The sequence below is a fragment of the Sinocyclocheilus rhinocerous genome, unplaced genomic scaffold (assembly GCF_001515625.1).
Source record: "Sinocyclocheilus rhinocerous isolate Xijiao unplaced genomic scaffold, SAMN03320098_v1.1 scaffold642, whole genome shotgun sequence".
In the NCBI taxonomy this organism is placed as follows: Eukaryota; Metazoa; Chordata; class Actinopteri; order Cypriniformes; family Cyprinidae; genus Sinocyclocheilus; species Sinocyclocheilus rhinocerous.
The window spans coordinates 181,485-192,109 of NW_015626390.1; the positions used below are offsets into that span (position 1 = coordinate 181,485).

General features: G+C 35.3%; 1 pseudogene; it reads right to left on the reverse strand.

The window, feature by feature from the left end:
• Positions 1–484: 484 nt before the first annotated feature.
• On the reverse strand, positions 485–8,822 carry LOC107713662 (gamma-soluble NSF attachment protein-like; annotated as a pseudogene).
• Between the last annotated feature and the right edge of the window lie 1,803 nt (positions 8,823–10,625).

Here is a 10,625-nt window from a genome sequence, read left to right on the forward strand (position 1 = left end):
TTTAAATCACAATTCTGACTTTTTCCCCTTCAGAATTCTACATCTTGCAATTCTGCTATTCTCTGAACATACAAAAACAAAACAAACAAAAACAACAAAGGCAATTGCGACTATTGCACAATTCAGACGTTTTTTTCTTGCAGTTGCAAGTTTATACCACAAGCTTCAAACTTTTCTTCTCAGCATTGCAAGTCTATCGCAATTCTGCATTTATATCTCACAATTTTGAAATTACGTCTCAATTCTGCATTTGCAATTCTTCGTTTATATAGAAGCGCTGAATGGTGAGATAAAAAGTCTACCTTAATTATCTTTATTTAGTTTATCACATGGCAGAAACAAGCTTCCATATGGGTTTGCCTGAAAACACTTGAGAAAACAAATGTACATTTTAACATGAGTTTTGGAAGGCAAACCTAAATAAATATGCATACTTAAGAGAGGATGACGTTGCATAAACGTGCTGCTTACATGTGACGCCTAGCATGGGTGTCGTAAAGAAGCTTTTCTTCTCCAGATGAGGTTTCTCTGAAAGCTTCTTGAAACACAAACCCCTCCAGTACAGGAATCTAATGTTTAGGGAGCATGCATGCACCTTCATGGAGGAGTCTGAAGCTGCAGATGTGGAATATGTTTGGTAGAGGTTTAACAGAGGCCTCCAGCGTACTCATCCTCCTCTTCCTCCGGCGGCGCGGCTCCTGAATCTCCAGCAGCAGCAGCAGAAGCGGCGGCTTTCTTCTTCCCTCCTCCAGGCACTGTCAGGCTGAGGGCAAGCTTTGCATACTGGAGAACAGGAGAGACGACAGTGTGCTCAAATGTTTCTGTCAGCGAGTTGTTATGAAATCGGTATGGCATTGATTTCATGAGCTCATTAACAGTTCAGTATGTTCAGCATGCACTCTGCCCTGATGACTTGACTAAAGCATGTGGACTTAACTAGCTAATATGAAAATATGAAAGAGATCATTCAGACTGATGTCTTATGGATACATAAGCACAACAACCTGTTTATTTCTAAGGGCTGAAATGATCAATTAAGACTGACGTTATAGGGGGACTGAAAGGAAATAAACTACTGGAGACCAGGTGCAACAGAGTTTCTCTACACTACTGTAATATGCAAATGCTTTTGATGACAAACCTGGCAAACTCTTGAAAGGGTGAGTGAAACAAATAGGAGATAATGAAAAGATTAGAAAGACAAAAAAAAAACAGTAACTAAAAACTAAAGGTAACTGTGCTCTGACGGACAGCTAAGATGCAACAAACTGACAAAATGCAATTAATAATAATACAAATTTAATAACCTGTGTTTATGTGATTTTTTTTTCTTTTTCAATAAAAATAAAGTTCACACGTTTAAGGCAAGACACTACAGGCACAAATATTGTGAGCTTTTGCTTCCATGTTTTCCTTCAGACTAGTGCAAAGAAATCATCCAAAATACAGAAGCATTTATTTTATTGAACTTTATCTATTTGCTTCTGCAGATTCCAGTTTCAATAAATACCTTTAAAGGTGTTTTCTCAAAATGAATCAGAAATCTACACTTACATACCTACATTTACCGTTTTATTCCTATCTATATTCTTAAGGTTTTTATAGAGGGATTTGTTCATATATCATTTTGCCGGTTTTTATGATTGCACTTTTATCTATTTGCATCTGAAGATTTCTTTTTTTTTTCTCTTACACCAGTTTTATTTATCAATATTTTATATGGGTTTTACGGAGGGGTTGTTCATATATTATACATCACATATTCTGATTTATAGAACACTTTATTCCAAAAAAAAAAAAAAAGTGGTGAGAATGTATTTTTTTTTCTGTCCGTTTATAGTATTTTCTGATTAATGGAGTAATAAAAATAGAAATCCAAAATCCCTTTGTATAACCCTTTAATATATCAAGAAAATTAAACTAGAATTATCAACCCCACTTTATCCAATCTTCAGATTTCTGTTCTGGAAATGTATGCAAATTAGTGCATATATAATTAAACAATGCTCCATTTGCATATCTTAAGGTTTTTATAGAGGGATTTGTTCATATATCATTTTGCCTGCGTTTTAATGATTGCACTTTTATCTATTTGCATCTGAAGATTTCTTTTTTTTTTCTCTTACACCAGTTTTATTTATCAATATTTTATATGGGTTTTACGGAGGGGTTGTTCATATATTATACATCACATATTCTGATTTATAGAACACTTTATTCCAAAAAAAAAAAAAAAGTGGTGAGAATGTATTTTTTTTTCTGTCCGTTTATAGTATTTTCTGATTAATGGAGTAATAAAAATAGAAATCCAAAATCCCTTTGTATAACCCTTTAATATATCAAGAAAATTAAACTAGAATTATCAACCCCACTTTATCCAATCTTCAGATTTCTGTTCTGGAAATGTATGCAAATTAGTGCATATATAATTAAACAATGCTCCATTTGCATATTCAAACTACTTTTCAGAAAACAGGCAATATAAAACAATTGCCTTAATGTGTTGTGATTAATCAGCTGGAGAAAATGTATTAGTTGCAATGTTGAGTCTATATTCACCTGAAGTGGCTTGCCTTATAAAACACACAACAGCTAATGTCGTCTCAAATTAAGTTACATTAAATGAAGCCTCTCAGAAAGGGTTAACTAGGTTAAATATAGGTTACAAGTTATTTCCCTTTAATAAAATAAATGTTTTTTTTTTTTCTATTAAAAAAATGCATTAACTTTGGCACCTTGAGGTTATTTTAATATTTGATCTAATGCATAACAGGTTTGTCTCTAAAGAAGAAAAAAAAAAAAAGTACATTACACTATTTATATTCATTGTACTCTAGTCATGGAAAATGCCACATGCGGAGAGATGCATGCTGGGAGACTCACGTCGTTGTCCATGTATTTGAGCAGCGGTGAAGTGCAGACGCGAGACACCTGCTCTTCATCCTGATCATCGTAGCCCTGCAGAAGCTGCTCCATGGCCACACAGTCCTCGCTCCCGCTGAATCCTGGGATACTGTAGCTCTCCCGCACGCACTTATCTGCCGCCACATAGTCTCTTCTGTGCAGATGCACCAGCACTTGTGCGATCGTTTTCTGAGCACAAAAACAGGACACAGTCATGTGTGGTAATGCACCGGTGACTGCAAAGGCTTTACAGCTCAGTAATACTGACGCACCTTAAAACACGTCGGATAATTCTCGATTTCTTTATACATGTTCTTCTCCTTCTGAAGGGACACGGCAGCTTCATCAAACCTGTAATCAGCATCACTCATCTTGTATTAAACTCATTCACATTCAGTCATTTAGCAGACGCTTTTATCCAAACAACAGAAGCAATCAGAACCAACAAGAGAGCAAGTGCTATGACAAGCCTAACGCAGCACACATAGCAAGGTGTTTTTTTTTTTATAATAAATAAAAGAAAAGTAGATAGAATAGATATAGAACAGAGAATAAAGAGTGCAAGTGTTAAATGTTTTTTTTTTTAATTAATAAAATAAAACAAGTAGATAAAATAGAAATAGAATTAGTGTTAGAGGCCCAAGTGTAGAATAAATACAAATTCCATTTTAGTACAAAATCAAGTCGAATCAACGCATCACATGTACAACAATAAAACACGCACAAAAACAATACACTCATCTAATGCTGGATATTCTGGATTTACAGCTAAGAATCTAGTCTAATTCACTCAGAACATGCTTTATACTGATATTAAATGTGACCCTGGACCAAAAATACAGTGTTAAGTCGCTGGGGTATATTTGTAGCAATAGCCAACAATACATTGTATGGATCAAAATGATCCATTTTTCTTTTATGCCAAAAATCATTAGGAAATTAAGTAAAGATCATGTTCCATGAAGATATTTTGTAAATTTCCTACTGTAAATATATCAAAACTTAATTTTTGATTAGTAATATGCATGGCTAAGAACTTCATTTGGACAACTTTAAAGATGATTTTCTCAATATTTTGATTTTTTTGCAACCTCAGATTCCAGATTTTCAAATAGTTGTATCTCAGCCAAATATTGTCCGATCCTAACAAACCATACATCAATGGAGAGCTTATTTATTCAGCTTTCAGATGATGCATACATCACAATTTAAAAAAATGGACCCTTATGACTGGTTTTGTGCTCTAGGGTCACAAATGACAAGTTGCTTTTAATACAAACTAATAAACTAGATGACTGATTAAAATGAAAATTCAAGTAAGAATAAAGCAACAATTACTTCTGTTGTCTAACAAGAAGTCTGGAAGCTTTGCCGATGAGCTCCACTGCTTGTCGCAGCCGCTCCTCGTTCTGAGAAAACAAGAAAGGACATGAATGTTTGTTTGTAGCTGGTCCTAATGCGTGCGGTGTTTGGTGGAGCCGCTACGAACCTCGAACACCCCTGCTGCCTGCTGGTACAGATGAACGGCTTTCGCCAAATCCAGAGCTTCAATCAACCTGCAAGCAACAAGATCAACGGCTCGTTAACTGCCTGCAGGCCTCACATCTGCTCTGAGGAACTAGTCACATGTAACGGAATCACGTCATTTAATGACACAATAAATGTAACTGTAATCAATTACAGCTACTGAGAAAAAAATTAGTTACTATGAAAATGTTAAGAATTACAAAAGAATCTGAATTTGATTCACATACACACCCACATACAGGTTTAATTGACTTCTTTCATAAATTGCATTGACTGCTCTAAAATATGAGACACCAATGTTTCAGTACTTTAGGACACATGCTTACTCAATAAATGTTTTATTTCCTATTTGGATTAATGCATATGCTTTATTGCAGAAAAAACACATTGCAACTTGTTTTTTTCTAAGCTTTCCTGTCATAACTATGCAAAGATTTGATTTCAAAAACATTATCATAGCTATCAATCTATTTCTCGTTATGGTTTTAAATCTTTATTTAACCTCAGAATGATCACAAAGTAAGTCTGATTTAGTGGTGGCTGTGCTTTAAAATTATATTATTACAATCTAAATACAAGTGATGAAGGATTTTGAAAGTCTGACAGTGTTGAGAGCTACTGTAAGGCTAACCCTACCTGGCTTACATGTTTTAAAAACGATTAACAGTTAAAAACATTAGAAGACATAAGAAATTTGGAAAAGTAATCAAATGTAATCAGTAGGGATGCACGATATTATCGGACCGATATCGGAATCAGCCAATAATATATATATCGGCCCGATATGAACAATTATGCCGATATGTCTTGCCCATAAGAGGAATTAAGATGCTGTTGGCCTACTTTTAATAAAATGAAAGTAAAGTACACAAATAACATTTAGACTGTGTTTCTGATTAAATAAAGCAGTAATTGATGTCATAAAATCATGAGTATGTTTTGATTTAAAGAAGTAAGAATAAAGCAACAATTACTTCTGTTGTCTAACAAGAAGTCTGGAAGCTTTGCCGACGAGCTCCACTGCTTGTCGCAGCCGCTCCTCGTTCTGAGAAAACAAGAAAGGACATGAATGTTTGTTTGTAGCTGGTCCTAATGCGTGCGGTGTTTGGTGGAGCCGCTACGAACCTCGAACACCCCTGCTGCCTGCTGGTACAGATGAACGGCTTTCGCCAAATCCAGAGCTTCAATCAACCTGCAAGCAACAAGATCAACGGCTCGTTAACTGCCTGCAGGCCTCACATCTGCTCTGAGGAACTAGTCACATGTAACGGAATCACGTCATTTAATGACACAATAAATGTAACTGTAATCAATTACAGCTACTGAGAAAAAAAATAGTTACTATGAAAATGTTAAGAATTACAAAAGAATCTGAATTTGATTCACATACACACCCCACATACAGGTTTAATTGACTTCTTTCATAAATTGCATTGACTGCTCTAAAATATGAGACACCAATGTTTCAGTACTTTAGGACACATGCTTACTCAATAAATGTTTTATTTCCTATTTGGATTAATGCATATGCTTTATTGCAGAAAAAACACATTGCAACTTGTTTTTTTCTAAGCTTTCCTGTCATAACTATGCAAAGATTTGATTTCAAAAACATTATCATAGCTATCAATCTATTTCTCGTTATGGTTTTAAATCTTTATTTAACCTCAGAATGATCACAAAGTAAGTCTGATTTAGTGGTGGCTGTGCTTTAAAATTATATTATTACAATCTAAATACAAGTGATGAAGGATTTTGAAAGTCTGACAGTGTTGAGAGCTACTGTAAGGCTAACCCTACCTGGCTTACATGTTTTAAAAACGATTAACAGTTAAAAACATTAGAAGACATAAGAAATTTGGAAAAGTAATCAAATGTAATCAGTAGGGATGCACGATATTATCGGACCGATATCGGAATCAGCCAATAATATATATATCGGCCCGATATGAACAATTATGCCGATATGTCTTGCCCATAAGAGGAATTAAGATGCTGTTGGCTTACTTTTAATAAAATGAAAGTAAAATACACAAATAACATTTAGACTGTGTTTCTGATTAAATAAAGCAGTAATTGATGTCATAAAATCATGAGTATGTTTTGATTTAAAGGTCAGAACAATCTATTTCTCGTTATGGTTTTAAATCTTTATTTAACCTCAGAATGATCACAAAGTAAGTCTGATTTAGTGGTGGCTGTGCTTTAAAATTATATTATTACAATCTAAATACAAGTGATGAAGGATTTTGAAAGTCTGACAGTGTTGAGAGCTACTGTAAGGCTAACCCTACCTGGCTTACATGTTTTAAAAACGATTAACAGTTAAAAACATTAGAAGACATAAGAAATTTGGAAAAGTAATCAAATGTAATCAGTAGGGATGCGCGATATTATCGGACCGATATCAGAACCAGCCGATAATGTATATATCGGCCCGATATGAACAATTATGCCGATATGTCTTGCCCATAAGAGGAATTAAGATGCTGTTGGCCTACTTTTAATAAAATGAAAGTAAAGTACACAAATAACATTTAGACTGTGTTTCTGATTAAATAAAGCAGTAATTGATGTAATAAAATCATGAGTATGTTTTGATTTAAAGGTCAGAAGCTATTAGCTTACATGAATAAAAAAAATAAATCACAGACATGACACTTGTAAATTAAATAATATTATATATACTGATTTATTCATTAATGTGTAATATGTTATATATTTTAAACAAATTATGAGCTCTAAAAGATTTTCAGAATTTTTACACCATGTTGAATCTTAAAATAAAATGTTAAGGTTACTGCTGCATCTTTCTGAAAAAAAAAAATGCAGCGATTGATATATAGTTTATTTATAGTTATTTTCAAAGCTTCAATGTACTGTCATTATGAAATAACTTCATTATTGTTTATTTAATTCTAACAAATAAGTTATTGTTAAAAACTAACCAAAATTAAAAATAATTTGCTTATAATTTCCACACAGGAGAGACTTGGTGCTGTTTCCAAACAAAAGGAAATATATCGGTATCGGCATCGGCCACAATGAGTTGAAAAATATCGGCAAAAATCCAATATCGTGCATCCCTAGTAATCAGTTGCATTACTTTAATAAAGTAATTAAAAAAATTACACTACTTATTACTTTTTAAATAGGGTAACTTGTAATCTGTAACCTATTACATGTCCAAAGTAACCTTCCCAACACTATAAGCAGGTTTGTGAAGCACACACTTTCCGGCTCGGTCGAGGGCCATGGCGGCGGTGTCTGGAGTGCCGTTCTCCACGTACATCATGCTGGCCTTCTCTATGTACTGCACAGCTTCAGGCAACCTCTGCATGTCCTGCGACAGAACAGCAAACACACACACATCTCAATCATGCTCACAGTTCACACATAATATATATATATACACACATACATGCATACATACACACATACATATATGGGTCACAGACATTAAGATGTCCGCATCAAAATAAATTTACAAAAGTGATTTTATGTCCATAGAAAGCACATTAAATGTAAGTAAAGTGTCTACTTTTAAGGTTTCAAATAAGTTTTTGGAGAAAGATATCTGCAATCAAAATGAATATACTCACTTGGCAGCATGAAAAAGACTGGACAGCGAGTCAAGGACAAAGAAAGTGGCACTCTTGTCATTCATTTTCAGATTAAATTAACGCAGGATGATGTTTGACAGACACAATAATCAATCTAACAGTAAGAGCAGCAGGAGGATACGATCTGTTGTTGGTGTGAGCCTCTGCCTCCAGTAAATACGCTTCTTTCGCAGGCTCCAGCTGTTTGGCATTTTTGAAGGCCACCGCTGGAGAAGAAGAAGAAGAAGAGGAAGATCATCAGAAAACACCCATCTTGAGCTCAGATCACTGGACACAAACAACACCATCTGCTCGACTCACCTGCTTTAGCATATTCTGATGCAGCGCTGTCATAATCAGGCTTCCACTTCATAAAGCTCGTCTGTAAACTGAGTTAAATGAGGGATTCACATGAGCAGTTTACCACAAAGCCTTTTATTTGAATGGCTACAGCAAATTAAACATGCTAACATTGGTTAGCATGTAATAATAAGTGTGTTATTATGTATATAAACTTTATAATTTGTATAAATAGATTTTAATAATAATTTATACAGCTGGAGGATCATTTAAAACCACTAACGTTATAGCGAATGTAGGCTGGCTTTACTTACTATTTCTCAGCCTTGGCGATGTGCTCGTGAGCTTCGTAGATTTTTTGCGCCATCGTGTTAAATAAGCCCTTTAAACAATGAATGATTCAGGTAAATAAATAAAGGACTCGGTTTGCGGCAGATCAAACGCTGCTTGTGTTGTTGTCACCTGATGATGACGACGCTAACGTTTACTTCCGGGTTTCTACTGATTTTTTGCGCCATCGTGTTAAATAAGCCCTTTAAACAATGAATGATTCAGGTAAATAAATAAAGGACTCGGGTTTGCGGCAGATCAAACGCTGCTTGTGTTGTTGTCACCTGATGATGACGACGCTAACGTTTACTTCCGGGTTTCTACGTCATCTGCGTACGTCACCTCGCTCTGAATCCTACTTTACTCTGTATTCTCATATTCTACATATTGTAGTCTGTGTTCAATATTTTTCTATACAATATGTTGGAATGACTATTATGTTCATTGGCTGTAATATGACTAACATTTAATAATAATAAAAAAAACGCGTTTATACCTCAACTTTTAGGTCTGTATTGGAGGTTTGAAATAGAACCGCAGAAGACTCGCGTGATACATATATGGAAATCCAACCCAACAACAAAACGCTTTAAAAACACTTTCCAGCGATTGGCCCATCATTTTGACCGTTGAGAAAAGTAACAGTTACCACGTGACACTGCTCGTGCGTTGCGCTTCTGCTCGTCTTAAACTTATAAGCGAATAAAAAGACTTATCAACTTCAATAGCAACTTGAATTAACATTCGGAAATCGACGAATGAAATTAAGAATTATTAGGACATATCAGAACTGACCAATGACTTATTATTCAGACGCAACGAAAGGTGAGCAAGTTGTTTTTGCTGCCCACTATCGGCTAAACGAGGCATTACAAGACCACATTATAAACGCTCTACGAACAGCAAGAGTTTAATTTTGTCAAACACAACTAGATGCATTTAGTGAGCTCATTTTCTATATTTAGGTATAACAGCATTTAGTATGTCACAGTGCAAGAGATTGCTTCAATTGTGTTCAAATTCATTTTACTAACAAGTCTTGTAAAACTAAGAATATACAATACTCTTCCATGAACTACTTTCTCAATCATGGCTTTTGTATAGAGCAGCTTAAAACTTCACTGCTGCAGTATCTGATGCATGTACACTTATAAACACAGGCAGTGGTGCATATATTTGATTATAGATGTGCATGAGACGCAAAAATATACAAAGAATTAAAAATACCAGTACATATTACATGGTCGGCATTTCTTTAATAAACATTTGCCAAAGGGGGGAAAAAAAACAAAACATCTTCATACAAAAAAAGACATTGTTGCTCATCTCCTCGAAGTCAGTTAAACGTCTCTTTACTCTCAATTTTACAATGGCTATAGACAAGAGCTGGTGGGAAACCCAGCGTTGATCCGTTCACTCGTTCAGCAGATTCACCAGTTCAGTCGAGAAGTGCTGCCAGTCTCTCTGGAGTCCTTTACAAGCCCCTCCAGCGAACTACCCTTGCGACAGAGCCCATCATTGCTGAATCATTAGAAATGAAGAAAGAAAAAAAACAACTGACCAAAAAAGGGAAACGACTTCCATTACTGGTCATGTACGTGTGCAGATACAGCACATTCCTCCAGCACACCTTCGCTTGTTTCCACCTACTTTATTCAGTAGTGCAAAACATCATCGTAATACTAGTCTGTCCTTACGCAGTTAAAGGTCATAAAAACACTTACCCTGGCACGGTAAATGCACACTCAAAAAAGGTACAGTTTTAATTTAAAAGACAGCAGTAGAGTAGATTACAAAAGTCAATCGGAGGGGAAACGAAAACAGCTCTATGAAATGGTACGAGCGGGAAATGCAAAAATTCCCAACCTAACAGCTCGTCCCTCCAAGCTGTTCCTCGAGTGCCCTCGGGTTTCTTAGAAATCTTACAAATCCAGTTCTGAGACTATTAGTGCTGGTCGAGGG